Below are 18,196 nucleotides of genomic sequence, written 5' to 3'. Positions count from 1 at the left end.
GAAAACAAGGCTTTTTTTTTTTTTTTTTTAAATAACGGTTTAACCAGAAATAATAATAATAAAAAAAAAAATTGTAAAATCTCAAAATCCTTGGCAAATGAGTTTCCATGAGAAAAAGGAAATAGATAATGAAAAGAAAACAACAACAACAAAATAACAGAGTGATCCTCTTAAATTACACTAAACCTGCACTAAAATAAAAGTTTACAAGAATTAAAAAGAAAAAAAAATTCTTCCGAGTAAGCGTTAATAAAAAAGTAATACAAAGAGAGAGTCACAGTTGTCTTAAAATAAAGTATCGAGAAATGTTGAAAATAATGAAGAAAACGAAAGAAGTAGACTACAAGTTAATAAAAGGATGTAAACGCCTCAGAGCTAGAGTCACGGAGGTGATAGGAGCTGGGGCAAGCCTCCTTTGAAAAGAATAAAACATCAGAGCCGGCTTCCAGCTCGCTCCGTAAGGAGGAAACCCCCCTCGCTTCCCCCCCTCCCCATCCCCGCCGCTACCACGGAGGGGGGATCAGTCTGCAAGCCGGGGGAGGGGGAGGAGGAGGTGGTGGTGGGGGGCGGAGAGGGGAGGCTTCAAGCAGCGACGTCAGAACACCGGTGAGCAGTGACGCGCGGCTCCCGCCGGAGAAGCCGAGCTGCTTCTCGGCTTTTCCGACTCCCAACTCTCATTCCTCCCCGACCTACTACGGTGGCAGTGGGAATGGTGTGCGGAGGCTGGGAAGCAAAGCCAGGAGGGCAACCCTAACGGAGGAGCGGGATTACTCGCCTGAAGGTGCCGGCGGAGGAGTCACCTTGCCTCGGGAGCTGGAGAGCCGGCGGATCTTTGCAGACGCGCTGAAGTTGCGGGCGCCCTGGCCGGGGTAAGTTTTGGGAGCAGGGGGGAAGCGTCCGCGGTGGCCCCGAATGCGCGATCCATTCCTTGCGGGCTCGCGAGGAGATCGCAGCGGTGCGCTTTGTTTGAGAAGGGAGAGCGAGCGGGTCCTCCCGATCGCAGCTTTATGAGCGGGTTTCTCCCTTCTTCGGCGAGGGAGCCCAAAGGAAATTCTGCCAATTTTCCTCCGCTCGGCTGCATGCTGCGGTCTACTAGGAGGCGGCAGCAGCAGCAGAAAAGAGATCTGCACGTACTGCTTGCTTGCTATACTGTAATTTTTGGCTGGGGACACTGGGAACAGTTTATCTGTGGCGATCGCTGATTTTTGTGAAGCGTGGAAACGGAACTGAAATTGATAAAAGATTGAGGGCTGGCTTGCAGGAGATTCCTTCAAACCTAAATAAAGCCTTAGTAATGCAGGATTTGGGGTTAGCTTGGAGTATAGTTGAAGCGCGATCGTTTGAATGGGAGAGCAGAGAGCTAGTTAGGTTAGCTGGCCAGAATAGTAAAGCACCAGGCTGTACTTGTCTCTTCTGATTTTTGCCTTACTTCCCCCTCCCCCTGCAGAACGACTGGAGGGCCTCTTAGTTCTTGCTCTCTGCCGGCACGTTCCCTCCTGCTTGGGACACCGTTGGCGGTTCTCGCTTCCCAACTTATTGTTGGTGTCTGGCCGCCTCGGTCCCTCTGCTGGCTGCCCCAGCCATAGGGGCTTCTCCATTCTTTAGACCTGTTACATTTTTTTTCCTGTGAAACCCACAAGTCTCCTGACTGAAAGCCTTTTAAAGTTTGTGAAATCAGAGTGAATTAGAGAACCTATTGACATTTATTTTCTGCCTTTTTGGCAGGCTTATGGCATAATATTTGTCCAATTGAGGGCTTTGTGTTAAGCAATGCTATTTTTGGTAAATTAGAGGCAAAGACTGAAAATAAGGTTTCTGTCTTAAATCAGCCGCATTATCAATATGTATTTGGGAAGAATTTGCTGACAGAGAAAACAAAATCATTGATTCCCGTTTCCATGCTTTTAAATATTTCATGCCCCAAGATAGATTGTTTAAAATCTCTGAGATCTCTGCCTGCTTAGCTGCTGACAAATCAGAGCACCATATCGCTTAGGAAGAAAGCGCACATGTAGACCTGATAACTGAGGGGGGTGTGGGAAAGAAATGCTTCGGGTTTCAGAAATGCACTAGATTGTGGCAAGAGAGAAAACAAGCGGAAACAACATAATATAGCCACAGTGAAGCAGGTACCTGCAACACTTTAGCCGTGTAGATTAGGCCTGGTGTTTTAAACCAAAGTTTCAACCGAACCGCCTCACCTGGTGACCTGGATGTGGTGGTGGTGGTGGTTGCGCTCTCTCTCTCTCTGTCCACTGCCCCCCTCCCCAAATAATCCATTGCCTCCTGTTACTTGCATCCAGAAGCAAAGTCTTTGTCCTGGCATTTTCATTCTGCACTGCTGCTTATCCTAAGTTGTCGCCCTTCTTTGGCAACAGTTACTGTAGGAGTCCAGCAGTTAAAGAGCCTGCGACTCAGCTAAGGAAGCAGGACACAATGGGGGCGTGGAAGGCAAGGTAGGCAGGGGCCAGGGGAGGGGAGGGGAGGGGGCAGGTAGAAAAGGGAGAGCCAGCATGGGTGGCCCTCCCCTCCCTTTTCCGCCAGGCACAGAGCAGCTTCATCAGCAGGGCTTCGTCTTCCCTTGTGCAGCATTGAAAGCATAGTAGTGTTTTGCGGTTCAGGTGGCTGAGTAAGTTTAAGGTTCTGCATCTTTCTGCCAGGCTTGGGCAGCATTTAGAAACAATTGTAGCGTTTTGCAGTTCATGTGAAGCAGGGAGCTTAAGAGGAGGAAGCTTAAGACTCAGGAGGGGAGGGGAGGGGGGGAGTTTGGCAGAAGCAACATTGAATACGTTTCAGGAGCTTAGGCAGCATTTCAGCATTGCAGTGGTTATTTTTTTATTTTTTATTTTATAAGCTTTTTTATACCAAAGTATTGGCGGGGGCCTTCACTCCGGTTTACATTTTTAACAACGGTATACGTTGTTATACATTTTTAACAACAGTGTATATATATAATGTTCCTGCTGGGCATGGCAGGGCTGGGAGCAACCAGTACAGCATTTCAGCTTTTTCCTTTTGTGTTGGGGCTTAGTCTTTCCTGAATCAGCCCTGGACAATCAGGGCACTCCCCTTTCTTTCTGCTGGGCACAGCACGGGGTGCAGCCAGTCCACTAGCACAGCCGGCAGAATTTCTCCCTTTAGTTTCACTTTTGAAATCAGGTAGCCAGGCATGGCCTTCTTTCCTCCTTACTTCCACTTTAGCTGGAGCCTACAGCTTGTGGTGAACCGAGCTGAACAGTTAAGCAAAGGTATTTAATTCTATATCCTTAAAGGGCCAGCGTTCCTGTATTTATTATTATATGTTTAATTGTACTATTATTGCTTATATTTAAGGGCCAGCGGCCTTCAAATCTATGTGTTTAACTTTTATTGCATCTAAAGTATTTGTTTATAGGGCCAGCGGCCCCATGGTAATTGTCTTTTCTGCTTATTTATTATTATTTATGGCATCAAAAAGGCTGGCAGCCTGCCATACTATAGGGCCAGAGGCCCTGGTGTAATGTTAAATTCACTACTGTTCTAATTAATTTATTGCACCTAGAAGATATAAACTTATATATTTATATATATAGAATTGGGTAATTAAAGACTAGTGGCAATTAGAGATGTGCAATCATTTATCACGATTTAGACAATTGCAACGAAATTGCCTAATTCGTCGTGGTTCGGGGGCCCCGAAACCCAAAAGGATTTTCACCGAACTTCGGGGAAAATCCGTTTTTTGGGTTTGTATGGGGAGAGAGGCACTTTTTTTTTTTTTTAAATTAAAAACCACCCCAAACATTAAGATTAACTATAATACAACCACCCTCCCCCCATCCCGATCCCTCCCCAAGACTTACTAACATCCCTGGGGGTCCCGGGTTCCATTTGTCCCTCCGTGCCCGGTGTGCCACTGCCAGCCATGCTCAAAATGGTGCTGAATAGCCTCTGAACTACTATGTCACAGGGGCTACCGGCGCCATTGGTCAGCCCCGGTCACATGGCCATCGGCGCCATCTTGTGCTCATACCATGTGACAGGGGCTGACCAATGGCGCCGGTAGCCCCTGTGACATAGTATGGGCAAAGGCTATCGGCGCCATTTTGATTACTGGCAGCCGACAACGAAATCGCTCCCGGACCCCCGCTGGATGCCCAGGGATTATTGGCAAGCCTTGGGGGGTCAGGAGGCCCCCCCCAAGCTGGCCAAAAGTCCCTGGGGGTCCAGCGGGGGTCCGGGAGCGATCTCCTGCACTCGTGCCGTCGGATGCCAGGAATCAAAATGGCGCCGATAGCCTTTGCCCATACTATGTCACAGGGGCTATCGGCGCCATTGGTCGGTTGCTCCTACCATGTGACAGGGGCTGACCAATGGCGCCAATAGCCCCTGTGACATAGTATGAGCAAAGGCTATCGGCGCCATTTTGATTCCTGGCATCAGACGGCACGAGTGCAGGAGATCGCTCCTGGACCCCCAGGGACTTTTGGCCAACTTGGGGGGGCCTCCTGACCCCCCCAAGGCTTGCCAATAATCCCTGGGGTCCAGCGGGGGTCCAGGAGTGATCTCCTGCACTCGTGCCGTCTGATGCCAGGAATCAAAATGGCGTCGATGGGCAAAGGCTATACTGTCACAGGGGCTACCGGCGCCATTGGTCAGCCCCTGTCACATGGTAGGAGCACAAGATGGCGCCGATGGCCATGTGACAGGGGCTGACCAATGGCGTCGGTAGCCCCTGTGACATAGTAGTTCAGAGGCTATTCTGCCCCATTTTGAGCATGGCTGGCAGTGGCACACCGGGCACGGAGGGATAAATGGCACCCGGGACCCCGCTGGACCACCAGGGATGTTGGTAAGTCTTGGGGAGGGATCGGGATGGTGGGGGGGGGGGTTGTATGTAATGTATTAAAATGAATTTAAATGCTTGGGGTGGGGGGTTTTTTAGCTTCGTTTTTCCCACGTCGTTTTTTTGGGCCGGTTTCGGTTTTCCCCGTTTAGTTTTTTTTCGGTTTTCAAAAAAACTAAACGATAAAACCCGAACTTTACCACGAAGTATCCGAGTCAAAAAAATGACCCGGTAGAAAAAAACGAAGCACATCTCTAGTGGCAATATATGTCCACCATTCAGCCAGTTTGTTAAATCCAGGTAATTTTAAATTGCTGTTGCCCCTTGCAAAGGGCCATATGTACTTAAATTTATTTCAGCTAGAAGTGTTTTGTTATAGGGCCAGCGGCCCCATGGTAATGTTCCCTGTTAGATTACTAATTAGTATTTAGGGCGGCTAAAAAGGCTAGTGGCCTGTTTATTCTTTTAAGGCCAAGGGCCCTGGTGTAATGGGTATTTGCATACTTGGATATGGGTTTGGTATTTCGAGGATTAGCAATACATAGGTATATATGTTTAAAGGCATTATTAAATAGCCATCTCATATCGCATATATAGCATATACCGATTCCCCCCCCCCCCCTGCTGTTGTATGAGGTATCATTTTACATTATAATTACTAGCGTCCTAAAAGAACAAAGGCCACAGCGGTGCAGTACACATTATCAGGTCGATACTCTAAGGCCGCGGTAGAAAGAGTGCGGCATTGCCAGGCGCACCCTCGTTCCCCACACGCATAGTTCTCTTCACCTAGCGCTCGATACTCTCTTCTAATTGCATGCAAATGCATGCCGCGTCTGTGAAGCGTTAGGCGAAGGGTTAGGCCCGCGCAACCCATTTTACTGTATAGGCGCTTAATACAGCGCTTATACAGTAACCTGGGTGCGCTGGTACCTGTCATTTCAAATGTCATTTCAACTGACAATTAAAATGACAGGCACCAGGAAGTGTAAAAAACCAAAAATATGTATAAATACCTGTCACTTTCCGAATCCCCCAGGCGTGCGGTCATCCGGGGGGCGGGTGGGTGCACGTTGGTTTCAGGCGGCCGGCGGGCGGGTGGGCGCCCGTTCATCCGAGCGGCGGCGGGAGCCGGTGGGCGGGTGGGCGCGCCTTCGAACAAGGCGGCGGTGTGGGCCGGCGGGTGGGTGGGCGCGTGTTCGATCCAGGCTGCGGGCGGGTGGGCGCGCATTCATCCAGGCGGAGGGAGCCGGCGGCGAAAGCTGCTTCCGGCAGCCCCCGCCGGCAGTGAATGAATGCGCGCCTGTGCGACCCGTGCGATTTCGGTGCTCAAGGCATGACGTCACGACGCCCGACGTCACGGCATGTGACTGCCTTGAGCGCCAAAATCGCACGGGTCGCACAGGCGCGCATTCATTCACTGCCGGTGGGGGCTGCCGGAGGCCGCTTTCGCCGCCGGCTCCCTCTGCCTGGATGAATGCGCGCCTGTGCGACCCGTGCGATTTCGGCGCTCAAGGCAGTCACATGCCGTGACGTCGGGCGTCGTGACGTCACGCCTTGAGCGCCGAAATCGCACGGGTCGCACAGGCGCACATTCATTCACTGCCGGCGGGGGCTGCCGGAGGCCGCTTTCGCCGCCAGCTCCCTCCGCCTGGATGTATGCGCGCCCACCCGCCCGCGGCATGGATCGAACACGCGCCCACCCGCCCACACCGCCGCCTCGTTCGAACGCGCGCCCACCCGCCCGCCGGCTCCTGCCGCCGCCGCCCGGATGAACGGGCACCCCCCCCCCGCCGCCGCCACCTGGATGAACGGGACCCAACGCGCGCCCACCCGCCCGCCGGCTCCCGCCGCCGCCCGGATGAACGGGCGCCCCCCCCGCCACCGCCGCCTGGATGAACGGGACCCAACGCGCGCCCACCCGCCCGTCGGCTCCCGCCGCCGCCCGGATGAACGGGCGCCCCCCCGCCACCGCCGCCTGGATGAACGGGACCCAATGCGTGCCCACCCGCCCGCCGGTTCCCGCCGCCGCCTGGATGACCGCACGCCTGGGGGATTAGGAAAGTGACAGGTATTTATACATATTTTTGTTTTTTTACACTTTACGCTGCAAATATAGAGGTCATCCATGGTACATTCCGCTATGTAGCTGTTCGAACACCACACTAACACCTAGTAGAGGGTAGGCGGTAAACTAACACGTTAAGGCCGCGGCAAAATAGCGGGTTACTAAGGAGATAATCTGAGCGCGCGTCACAGTATCGGACGGGAATAGCTAATTCCTTCATTAAACAGCTAATTTGTTCATTTACATATCATATACATGCTGGGTGCGGAAAGGGTTATGTGTCTGTTTTAAGAAGCGCTAAGGACGCGTGAAACTGGAGACTGTATCGCTGGATCACCCTACGTGTCCGAATTGTGCCCTCACAGCACGTTACAGACGGGAAATCTTCAACCGCACGTTACAGTATCGATCTGTATGTGTTTAAAGGGCCAGCGGCCTGTTTGCAGTGCATGTCTTTGTATGCTGGGGTGGCAGCACATGGCAGCAGCCATTTTGGGGGGGGGCAGCACATGGCAGCAGCCATTTTTGGAGGGGGCAGCACATGGCAGCAGCCATTATGCCGGTGATCACCTGGAACACAGGGCGGCAGCCAGGTTGGGGAGCAGGGTTTGGCGGCTGCCATTTAAGTCATCTGGGCCACATGGCTGTGGCCATATTACCGAGGATACAAACAGCAGAGGTTTAAAAAAAAAAAAAAGTTTATCAATTAATTGTAACTTTGCAATGCAGTAATTGTCAGTCGGGGATGGTGTCTACAAGTCAGCGGTCAGCAGCGGCAGAAGGGTCCTCGGCACATCAACAGGCCCTCCTCGGGGTAGCAGGCTCAAAAGGTTCGGCGGTGAGAAAGTCCGAGGTTAAGAACAGGATCATCAAGCCAAAAGCGAGCAAGCAGACCGCAGGGCAGTGCAGGCGCAAAAAGCAGGGGGCATCCAATACTGCAGCACCAGCTGTAAGTGCCACGGATCAGTGGCTGTTAGAAATTAAAGAGCAGGCAGCTGCGCATGGAATGGAGTGGGTAAGGCAGCGCATGGTGGGGTCTCCCCCTTCATTGTCTCACGGACGGGCAAAGGTGCTTCGTCAGGAGAGCCAGAGTGCTCACCAGGAGACGAACTAGTGCAGGATATAACAGCAATCTCCTCAGCTCCGCAGGGTCGGTGGTCAGCGTTACGGAAGAGGAGCGCCAAATCACAGCAGCTAGGGGCATTAGCGGACAAGGAAAGGCGTCCTGTGGGCCCCAGAAAAGCTATTAATTGGCCCTGAGGTGTCACTGGGGCTTCCATGACTCTCTTAGGTTGCGGGGTAGCTTCGCCGGCCCCCGACCCATTGGCTACAGCTTCCACGGCTCCTAGCACAGAGGCTACTTCATATGACAGGGGACGAGGTAAGCCTTCGAATTGTGATACTTTATAGTCGTCTGATTGCAGTGATTACCGAAAGGGTGTTAGCCGAGTCGCTTTGCTTTTGTTCTGTTCCTCATAAGAGGGAAGAATGCGAGGCAAAGAGGTTCGGCAGTGGTAGTCTGGGGTTCCCCTCCTGTGAATGAGCATGAGAGTAGTGGGCAAGTGGTTACTGAGGCAGAAAGGATCCCTACTACTCAGGCTACCCCTTGCCTGTCAACCCCACCCTCGACTCCGGTGCTGCAATCAACAGTTAACAGTTTGCCAGCCTTAGTTCACACTCTTCAGCCGCCAGTAGACGTCAATCCTTCCCTTAGCCCCCGCCAGTTTGGCTTCTCAAAATCCAGCACCACAAGTAGCGAGCGATGTTTTATGTGGGGTCACATCCTTAGCCCACAGTGTGCCAGCATCAATTAAAGAAAAAATATGGAAGCGGGATTATATTGATATATTTTTTGCTCCTTATTACTGATATGGAAGTTGAGCCAGAGAAAGGGGGATCAAGTGAGGTGAAAGAAAAGAGACCCAAAGTGGCCAAGAACATTCAGAACTGGATCAGGGCTTTCCACATTTTCATGACCGGGATTGTGGAATGTGCGCCTGAACATTCCCCTTTCCTCATAAGATACATGGACACCATCGGGGAGGTTGGACTTGGCTGAACTACGACATTTGTTTTCGGAAAAACATGGCCCAAAACCCCGCCGTCTCTTGGCAGCACAGATTGATTGATCTGTAGTTGGATGAGATGACTTTACAGAAGTCCTCATGGGCGGATAGAGCGGTTCCATCATACAGTTATTCGAGAGATAGGGGCTCGTACATGAGAGAGAGCGGTTCATTTCAGGGTGCGGGGAGGCGGGACACATGCAAACAGTTCAACGCTGGTCACTGCCCGTGGAAAACTGCAAGTTCAGACACATTGCTCCACCTGCGGTTTCAGTGCACACCCAGCCATTCAGTGTTGCACCTCCAGAGATCACAGACAATTTTCAGCAGCAGCAGGGGGGACGCCCCAACCCCGGTCAGCGTTGAGGCAATGGCCCATGGCTTGATCGCTATCCTTACCAGGACGAGGCTGAGCGGATTTATACTGGCTTCATGCACGGCTTCATGGATCCCTAGTCAAATTATAGCCCCTATTACGCTGGAACCCCCTCCAACCAATGCACATTCAATAGCGATGCATGAGGAGCAGGCAAGGAAAAAAGTGCAAGCTGAATTAGCTTTAGGCAGGATAGCAGGCCCCTTCCCTTATCCGCCTTCGCCAAATTTGGTATTATCCCCCTGGGTATGGTTCCCTAAAAAGACCCAGGATGCTTCCGGCTGATACATAACCTGTCTTCCCGTCTGGTAATTCGGTCATCGACCAAACTGACCCTCATTATGTGCGGTGTTGTACTCCTCATCTGACGTGGCAATTCAGATGATCAAGGAGGCAGGATCCAGCATGCACATAGCTAAGGTAGACATAGTCTGCATTTCGCCTTCTGCCAGTGCACCCGGACTCCTCCCACTTGCTGGGTTTTCATTTCAAGGGGCAGTTTTATTTTGACCGCTGCATACCGATGGGCTGTTCAATCTCTGGCGCATTGTTTGAATTATTCAGTTCATTTTGCATTGCGTAATCGAACAGCATGCGGATAGAAGGCAGATAGTGCGCGACCTCGATTTCCTGTTGGTGGGGAGGAATGGCCCTGACTGCTTCAACCTACTGGTCATCGCAAAAGAGGTAGCTAGACACTTCGGTGTCCCGTTAGCTGAAGAGAAAACGGAGGGACCAGATACCACAATTACCTCCCTCGGGATTGAGCTGGATGCGTTGGCCCAGCGGTCCAGGTTGCCTGAGGATAAAGTGTTTAAGCTTAGGGAGGCAATCTCTGGAATGCGCTTCCTTAAGAAGGCCACCTTGAGGCAGTTCCAGTCCTTGATCGGGTTACTCACCTTTGCTTCAAGGGTGATTCCTATGGGCAGGGCCTTTTTTACGCAGGTTATCACTTGCTACGGCTGGGGTGCGTGAAAAAACACCACCGTCTAAGGGTTTCCAGTGCAATTAAGAGTGACCTGGTTGTGTGGGAGACCTTTGTAAAGGACTTCAATGGCATTGCATTGTGGCAGGACCCCTAGGCAGAGCAGTGAGCTGGAGTTATTCACAGATGCGGCAGGAGGCGTTGGATTCGGGATTTATTTCCAGGTAACTTGGTGCGCTGAGCAGTGGCCACATTCGTGATGCCGGCACAAAGTCACCAAGGACTTAACATTCCTCGATCTGGGGAGAGTCATTTGTGGAGTCTCACATTGTGTTCAGATCCGACAACATGGCTGTGGTGAAGTGATTAATGCACTGTCTGCACGCACTTTTGAATCGAATGCTCTCATCCGGCATTTGATGCTCACGTGCTTGCGCTTCATTATCACCTTTAGAGCGGCCCATGTCCCAGGTAGACTCAATAACATTGCTGACTCTCTCTCCCGCTTGCAGTTCACAACATTTCACAGCCTAGCACCGATGGCAGACCGTTACCCGACCCCCACACCCGAGGTGGTGTGGCTACTTGGCCCTCCGAACTTTGGAGCATGATTTTGGGGTCCTTCTCAGTGAACACGCGGAAGAGCTACCTCCTAGCGCTTTGGGAGATGCTAGATACAAGGCTTGAAGAGGGAAAACTGACTCCTCGCATTCACAGGTCCAAAACAGATCAATTGAGAGCAGAAGCGAATATCACCCTCCGTGAATGGTATGGCGAGCCCACTTGCCCAGTTCGTTGCTCGATAGCATATTGGGAGGTCCTCTGTTGGTACACGCATCTGGGGTACCATTAACGAGATAACAGTTTTGTCGGGATTGCAATGGCTTTAAAATCCTTGGGTCTGGGCACAGAGGGCTATTCGTCGCACTCCTTCCGCATAGGGGCGGCGGCAGCTAGTTTGGCGAGGTCATGGCAATTGGCAGTTGCCGCTCTGGAAGGTTCAGGAGATGTGAGGCCGCCGGGTTATTTTACAGGTAGTGGGTAGCCGGGATTATCGACCCTCCCCGCTTCATGTGTTTTTTTTTCTCTTGCTTTAATTTGCGCAGATCTGTGGGTGGAGGATGTCATTTGCGTGGATGACTGGGCACTCTTATGTGCGGTGGGCACATAGGAGGGCCCTGCAATGCCCAACAGGGGAGCACCTAGGGATGGCACCTCAGCGACTGTTTTTGATTTGGAAAGGGATCCCAGGGATGTTGTGGGACCAGTTATTACAGACTGTGTTGGAGCTACGCAATCGCAACCCTGACACTCCTTCGGCAGTCGTCCTACATCTCGGCGGTAATGATATGCCCCGTACCAAAAGCGTCGCTCTCACCCAAAAAATGCAGAAAGATTTAATGGTATTGCATAACATGTTCCCGCAGTCGGTGATGGTCTGGTCTTGCATCACCCCTCGCAGAATATGGAGAGGTGAGCGCTCTCATTCAGCAATGGAAAAGGTTAGGAAAAGATTAACAAATGGATGGGAAAATGAATGCGCGTCTTTGGTTTGTCTGTTACACACGAATTTATAAATGAGTCCAGGGATGTTTTCGACCTGATGGTGTACATCTATCGGATGTCGGCTCGGACATTTTAATTCTGATCTGCAGGTTCAAGTGGTGTTGCACCTTATGGCCGCAGCACGGGTGGGTTGTTGGGGTCCCCGGTAAGCAGTGCCGCTACCGGGGAACCGTGGCATGGTGACTGGCAGAAGCGACAACCCCCCCCCCCCCCCCCGCATTTAGGAGGATAGAACAGGTGGTTCAGACTGGGCAAGCGGCCTAACAGATCCGGCGCAGTCCCTCGACGCGTCAACGGCCAAGAGGGAAGAAGGAGGAAATGCTGGGACGATTAGAACAAACGTTCCCGACTTCCACGGTCGGGTCGCCAGATGCTATGGCTTTAACGGCCAGGTGTCAAAGGACAGCTCCACGGCTTATACGGCCAAGGGGTGTGCGCCCGCCTCAGCGGAGGAGTCACCTTGCCTCGGGAGCTGGAGAGCCGGCGGATCTTTGCAGACGCACTGAGGTTGCGGGCGCCCTGGCCGGGGTAAGTTTTGGGAGCGGGGGGAAGCGTCCACGGTGGCCCCGAATGCGATCCATTCCTTGCGGGCTCGCGAGGAGATCGCAGCAGTGCGCTTTGTTCGAGAAGGGAGAGCGAGCGGGTCCTCCCGATTGCAGCTTTATGAGCGGGTTTCTCCCTTCTTTGGCGAGGGAGCCCAAAGGAAATTCTGCCAATTTTCCGCCGCGCGGCTGCATGCTGCAGTCTACTAGGAGGCAGCAGCAGAAAAGAGATCTGTAAGTACTGCTTGCTTGCTATACTGTAATTTTTGGCTGGGGACACTGGGAACAGTTTATCTGTGGCGATCACTGATTTTTGTGAAGTGTGGAAACGGAACTGAAATTGATAAAAGATTGAGGGCTGGCTTGCAGGAGATTTCTTCAAACCTAAATAAAGCCTTAATAATGCAGGATTTGGGGTTAGCTTGGAGTATAGTTGAAGTGTGATCGTTTGAATGGGAGAGCAGAGAGCTAGCTAGCAGGTCTATCCAGTAAAGTGCGGCCGCGTTTACCCCGCTCCTAACCCGCATTCTACTCACTTTCCGGCCGCGTTAGCCCTTCCTGCAATCCCGAATCCCCTTTAACCTACTCCTACCGCGTCCTAAAATCCCCGGGCAACCCCTTCTGCACGCGGCATGTATATTGCATGCAAACGAGCGAATTAGCTATTCCCTAGCATCCCGTAACCCGCGCCCCAACTATCGCTATTTTTCCCTGCCGTTTTGTCGCGCGTTTAACCTGCTAACTTACCGCCTACCCTTACCCCTGCGGTAGAGGCAGGGGTAAGGGTAGGCGGCAAGCTTTCCCCCAGCGCCCGCTCACCTGCCCCGGCCGCGATCATGGGTGCCGGTCTACGGGGCAGCCCCAGTCCTCTCCCCTCCTCCCGAAGCAAAAAAAAAAAAAGCGAAAAAAACGTTGCAGCCCCCTCCGATGTCCGGAGGGGGCTGCAAAAAGTAAGTCGCTTCGCCGCTTCGTACTGCCAGCCCTGTCTTCCCTCCTCCCGGAGCAAGGCTGCTTTTTGCGCCCTGCTTCGGGAGGAGGGGAGGGGGGACTGGCAGTCCCGACTTCCTGGTATCTGTCATTTCAAATGATATTTGAAATGACAGATACCAGCATGGCGTGAAGCATTAGGCCCGCGCACCCAGGATACTGTATAGGCGCTCTATCCAGTAAAATGGGTTGCGCGGGCCTAACGCTTCATGGACCCTTCTTAGACACGGTTTACATTTGCATGAAATTATAGTTCAGGATCGAGCGGTAGGTGAGCTGCACTGTGCATGCGGCAACCGCGGGTGTGCCGGGCACTAACGCAGCTCTTCCTACCACTCGGTACTGGATAGACCTGTAGGTTAGCTGGCCAGAATAGTAAAGCACCAGGCTGTACTTGTCTCTTCTGATTTTTGCCTTACTTCTCCCTCCCTCTGCAGAATGACTGGAGGGCCTCTTAGTTCTTGCTCTCTGCCGGCACGTTCCCTCCTGCTTGGGACACCGTTGGCGGTTCTCGCTTCCCAACTTATTGTTGGTGTCTGGCCGCCTCGGTCCCTCTGCTGGCTGCCCCAGCCATAGGGGCTTCTCCATTCTTTAGACCTGTTACATTTTTTTTCCTGTGAAACCCACAAGTCTCCTGACTGAAAGCCTTTTAAAGTTTGTGAAATCAGAGTGAATTAGAGAACCTATTGACATTTATTGTCTGCCTTTTTGGCAGGCTTATGGCATAATATTTGTCCAATTGAGGGCTTTGTGTTAAGCAATGCTATTTTTGGTAAATTAGAGGCAAAGACTGAAAATAAGGTTTCTGTCTTAAATCAGCCGCATTATCAATATGTATTTGCTGACAGAGAAAACAAAATCATTGATTCCCGTTTCCATGCTTTTAAATATTTCATGCCCCAAGATAGATTGTTTAAAATCTCTGAGATCTCTGCCTGCTTAGCTGCTGACAAATCAGAGCACCATATCGCTGAGGAAGAAAGCGCACATGTAGACCTGATAACTGAGGGGGGTGTGGGAAAGAAATGCTTCGGGTTTCAGAAATGCACTAGATTGTGGCAAGAGAGAAAGCAAGCGGAAACAACATAATATAGCCACAGTGAAGCAGGTACCTGCAATAGTTTAGCCATGTAGATTAGGCCTGGTGTTTTAAACCAAAGTTTCAACTGAACCGCCTCACCTGGTGACCTGGATGTGGTGGTGGTGGTGGTTGCGCTCTCTCTCTCTCTGTCCACCGCCCCCCTCCCCAAATAATCCATTGCCTCCTGTTACTTGCATCCAGAAGCAAAGTCTTTGTCCTGGTATTTTCGATCTGCACTGCTGCTTATCCTAAGTTGTCGCCCTTCTTTGGCAACAGTTACTGTAGGAGTCCAGCAGTTAATGAATTGTGCATAATGGGGGGAGGGTGCAGCCTGGTGCTTTATGCTGTCACTATTCCCCTAGTCTCTCTGTTACACCTTCTATTCTGTACTTAGCAGAGCACACATGGAGGTTTTATGATAAATACTACCTATTTCTCACCATTCTATAGGATACCCATAGAGCTTTCCATGTTTCAAAAAAGTATTATAAGGGTAAATGCAACAATATGTAAACATTTAACACTAGGGATGGAAAGGGAGGACATTTTTGTTTTGTTTTTGCTTCGTTTTGGGTGGCTTTCCCCCCCCCCCACAAATTTCGTTTTGTGAAATTTTTATTTTGTTTCTTTATTTAAAAAAAAACAAAGTAAACATTGAAACTTCCCCCCCCCCCCATGAAAAACCCCCCCAAAAACCAGAGCCTCCCATGACACCCCACCCATCCCTTCCACTGGAAAAATGCTGGGGTCAGGATCCTCCCTGGCCCCCGCTTACCCAGTCCGGGGGAGATCCTCAGTCCTAGGTTGAGGACACCGTGACCTACCACATCTTAAGCCTACGTAAGGCCGAGGCTTTGGCCTGGGCCTTGACCGTACCCAGGCTTAGCCTGGAGACCAGGTCCCTAGGCCTCGGAGCTCCTCTTTGGCGTCTTTCTTTGGTTCTTCTGGGGTTCTGCTGGGGTCATTGAGCCAGAATTAACTCCGCCTCAACCTCCTGAGCAGAAGGCATCATTTTGATGTACGCCACTTGAATTGGCTTTGGGTCTTGGCGTACTCCCTTAGGCAAGGCCCGGGCTTAGGCCTAGGCCTGACCATCGACTTTTCTTTTTAATAGGTTTTCAAAATGAAAACGAGATTCAGACAAAATTTTGTTGGAATTTAACTCGTTCCGTTTTGAAAAATGATCAGAAACAAAATAGGAATTTTCATCTCATTTCCTATTTTGCTTCTCCCGGATGCCCATCCCTGTTTAATACCCCCCTTGAAATAGTTTTTCAAGCACAAATGCAAAATATTTAACAGCCTGTATACAGATAGACATTTTGGAGATGTGGGCCTGATCCAGTAAAACAGCACTGATTAACATAAAGGCTTCTATTTTTAAGTGTTTATAATTTGTACATTTTGGTGTTTATTTTTTTAAATCTATTTTAGAGTTTAATATCGGTGTTTTGGAGAGTTTTCACTGTGCTTTCTGGGATTTTTACTTTTGAATACACAATGAAATTACCAGCCCAGTCCATCACTCTCACCCCACCCTCCAAAGCCCACTATCGTCTTCCTTTAGCTACCACCCTGGCCCTATCACATTCTCTTTCCTGTCAAGTAGCTCAGCCCCATCATGTTCTCTCTCCCACTTATTCCCCCCTCCCCCGGCCAGCCTGTCTCCATCATACTTTCTTTTTTTCTTTGCCCATCTCCTCTGAAGTAGTCCATCCTTCCTCCAGTTGCTCATTCCTATCACCCTCTTCCCGCTCCCCACCAGCCTGTTCCCATTATTCTTTCTTCTCTTTGATCATTTTTTTTTCTCTTATCCCCCATCTTGGACACTAGCTCTGATTCCTGCTGCTGCCTTGGTCCCCACTGCTCACTTCGTGCCGTCAGCTCCTCTTGGCCTTCCTGACAACTGCTGTTCGGCTTCTCCTCCTGCCGACTGCCACTTCTGTCTTGTGTTTCAGGGCTCTGCCACAGGGGCGAAGCTGAATTTTTTGAGAGGCCCGAGGTTAACATGGGTGGGCTCTGTGGCTTGCCCTCCTCTACACCTTGCCTCACCCTTCCCTGCCCTTCTCCACTTCACTTCATCCCACCCCTTACCCCATCCTATGTGGGTCTTCATGACAGAGGCTACAGAAACCTTTTAATTTATTACAACACTCTCTCTTCCCCGTCTCTGCTGTTTCTCACGCTCCCTCTGTGCTAGTGCAGCTACTTTATGCAAGTGTTAAATGCTGGGCAATTATGTAAATAGGCTTCCAACCAGCCCACACCTTCCTGAACTTTGAAGGGGCTGAGAGGAAGGGGGATAAATAATTGCCTGCCAAAAGGAAACATAGACTTTTAGGGCCTCAGACTTTTACCCTCTAGCCCAAGAGGGATGGTGTTTTGGATTCAAGTCATCCCACTTAAAGGCACAGGAGATGCAAATGCCTCCAAGCCCCCTCTTATCTGTTTCACCTTTGAGGGGTTGGCTCAGATGGGACATCACCCTGCTGCTAGGAATGGAGGCCTGAGTGAAAAATAAGGAACTCAGGCCCTCCCAGTGTCCAACCGTGGCTGTGCCTTTGTTAAACGCAGCTCATGCTGAGTTTGAGCTGTGTAGCAGTCATATGAGAGAGAGAACAGGGTGGAGTGATGGGTACCGCATGGTGCCATGAAACACAGCTAAAAACCTGCAGCCAGCTGGAGGTGGAGCTGCTTGACAGCAATTGGGGAGGCCTGGAGGAGCTGACAGCATGAAGAGAGCAGTTGATCCGAGGCAGTCCAGAGCAGCAGGAATCAGAGAAAGTATCTGAGTTGGGCAATGAAAAGGTATCGAGGTGGTGGGGATTTTTCTAGCATTTATGAGAAAAACACTACTTTTATTTTTTCATTGGTGGAGAGGGATGAGGGGAGTTTATAATTTTTTTTTTTTTTTTTTGCTTTGTTTAAAGTGAAAACCAGGAGCCCTAATTATAGTGTATAAAAATATGCTTTTACCTGTTTCTCCTTCATCCAGTGCTGCTGGTTCCTTCAAAATCACAGAGGTCAGAATGTGCTGGGCAACCTGGGGCCCGACCCAACCAGGTTTTCTCTCCCATGCCGTTCTGAAGAGGCCAGCACCGTGCTGCTCTCTGTACTTTTGTGCTAATCTCAGTCTGTCTCATGAGATTGATACAGGAGAACAGAGAGCCGTGCAGTGCCAGAATCAGCTCTTCAGGATGACTTGGGAGACAGCCTACAGAGCAGAGGTTTTCTGGGGCAGAGGAAGGCTGGCTTGCTGGTTAGGGAGTTTGCTGACAGGGGAACCAGGCATGCAAGCCGGTGGGAAAAGGGGAGGGAGCTGGCTGAGAGTGTGAGAGAGAGAAAACCTGCAGGATTGGGAAGTGAGAGTGAAAGAGACTAGAGGTGCTAGGGATGTGAGAAGGAACAGGACCAAAGGAGGGGCAGAAACCCCCCCCCCCCTCCCCCCGATCCCAATTTCTTCTTTGTCCTGAATTCTGTCCCCAGATCCTGGAACTTCTCTCCCCCCCCCCCCCCCCGCTCCTTCTTTTCTCTCATCCCAGATGCCTGACCCTCCCCATCTCCCGTGTATCCCTTCCTCTCCTCTCCCCATCCCGTCCTCTCTACCCCAATGTGGGTACTTATTTAGGGGTTATTAATCAAAGCAAAATTGCCCATATAGTTTTACTTTGATTATTCTGGCAGATCTACCTGCAGTGTTTCAGAAATGTGTTCAGTTTGATTATTTAGCTCTAAATGATTTCTGTGAAGAATTGCACGT

At 50.9% G+C, this 18,196-nt stretch overlaps 1 protein-coding gene across 4 annotated transcripts in view; it reads left to right on the top strand.

Moving 5' to 3' along the window:
- Positions 1–595: 595 nt before the first annotated feature.
- LHFPL2 (LHFPL tetraspan subfamily member 2) overlaps positions 596–18,196 on the top strand; it is a 416,843-nt gene continuing 399,242 nt past the window's right edge. For 2 of the 4 annotated variants that reach the window (XM_029575454.1, XM_029575465.1), the window contains exon 1: positions 596–869. The gene's annotated coding sequence lies outside the window, so the exon portion shown is untranslated. Of the gene's footprint in view, positions 870–2,532; positions 2,630–18,196 lie in introns of those variants that run through there. The other 2 variants (XM_029575473.1, XM_029575444.1) reach the window with 1 other exon arrangement.

The sequence above is a fragment of the Rhinatrema bivittatum genome, chromosome 1 (genome assembly GCF_901001135.1).
Source record: "Rhinatrema bivittatum chromosome 1, aRhiBiv1.1, whole genome shotgun sequence".
NCBI classification, from domain to species: domain Eukaryota; kingdom Metazoa; phylum Chordata; class Amphibia; order Gymnophiona; family Rhinatrematidae; genus Rhinatrema; species Rhinatrema bivittatum.
Note: the sequence above shows the minus strand (reverse complement) of the source record. Positions and strands in the feature narration are given on the sequence as shown.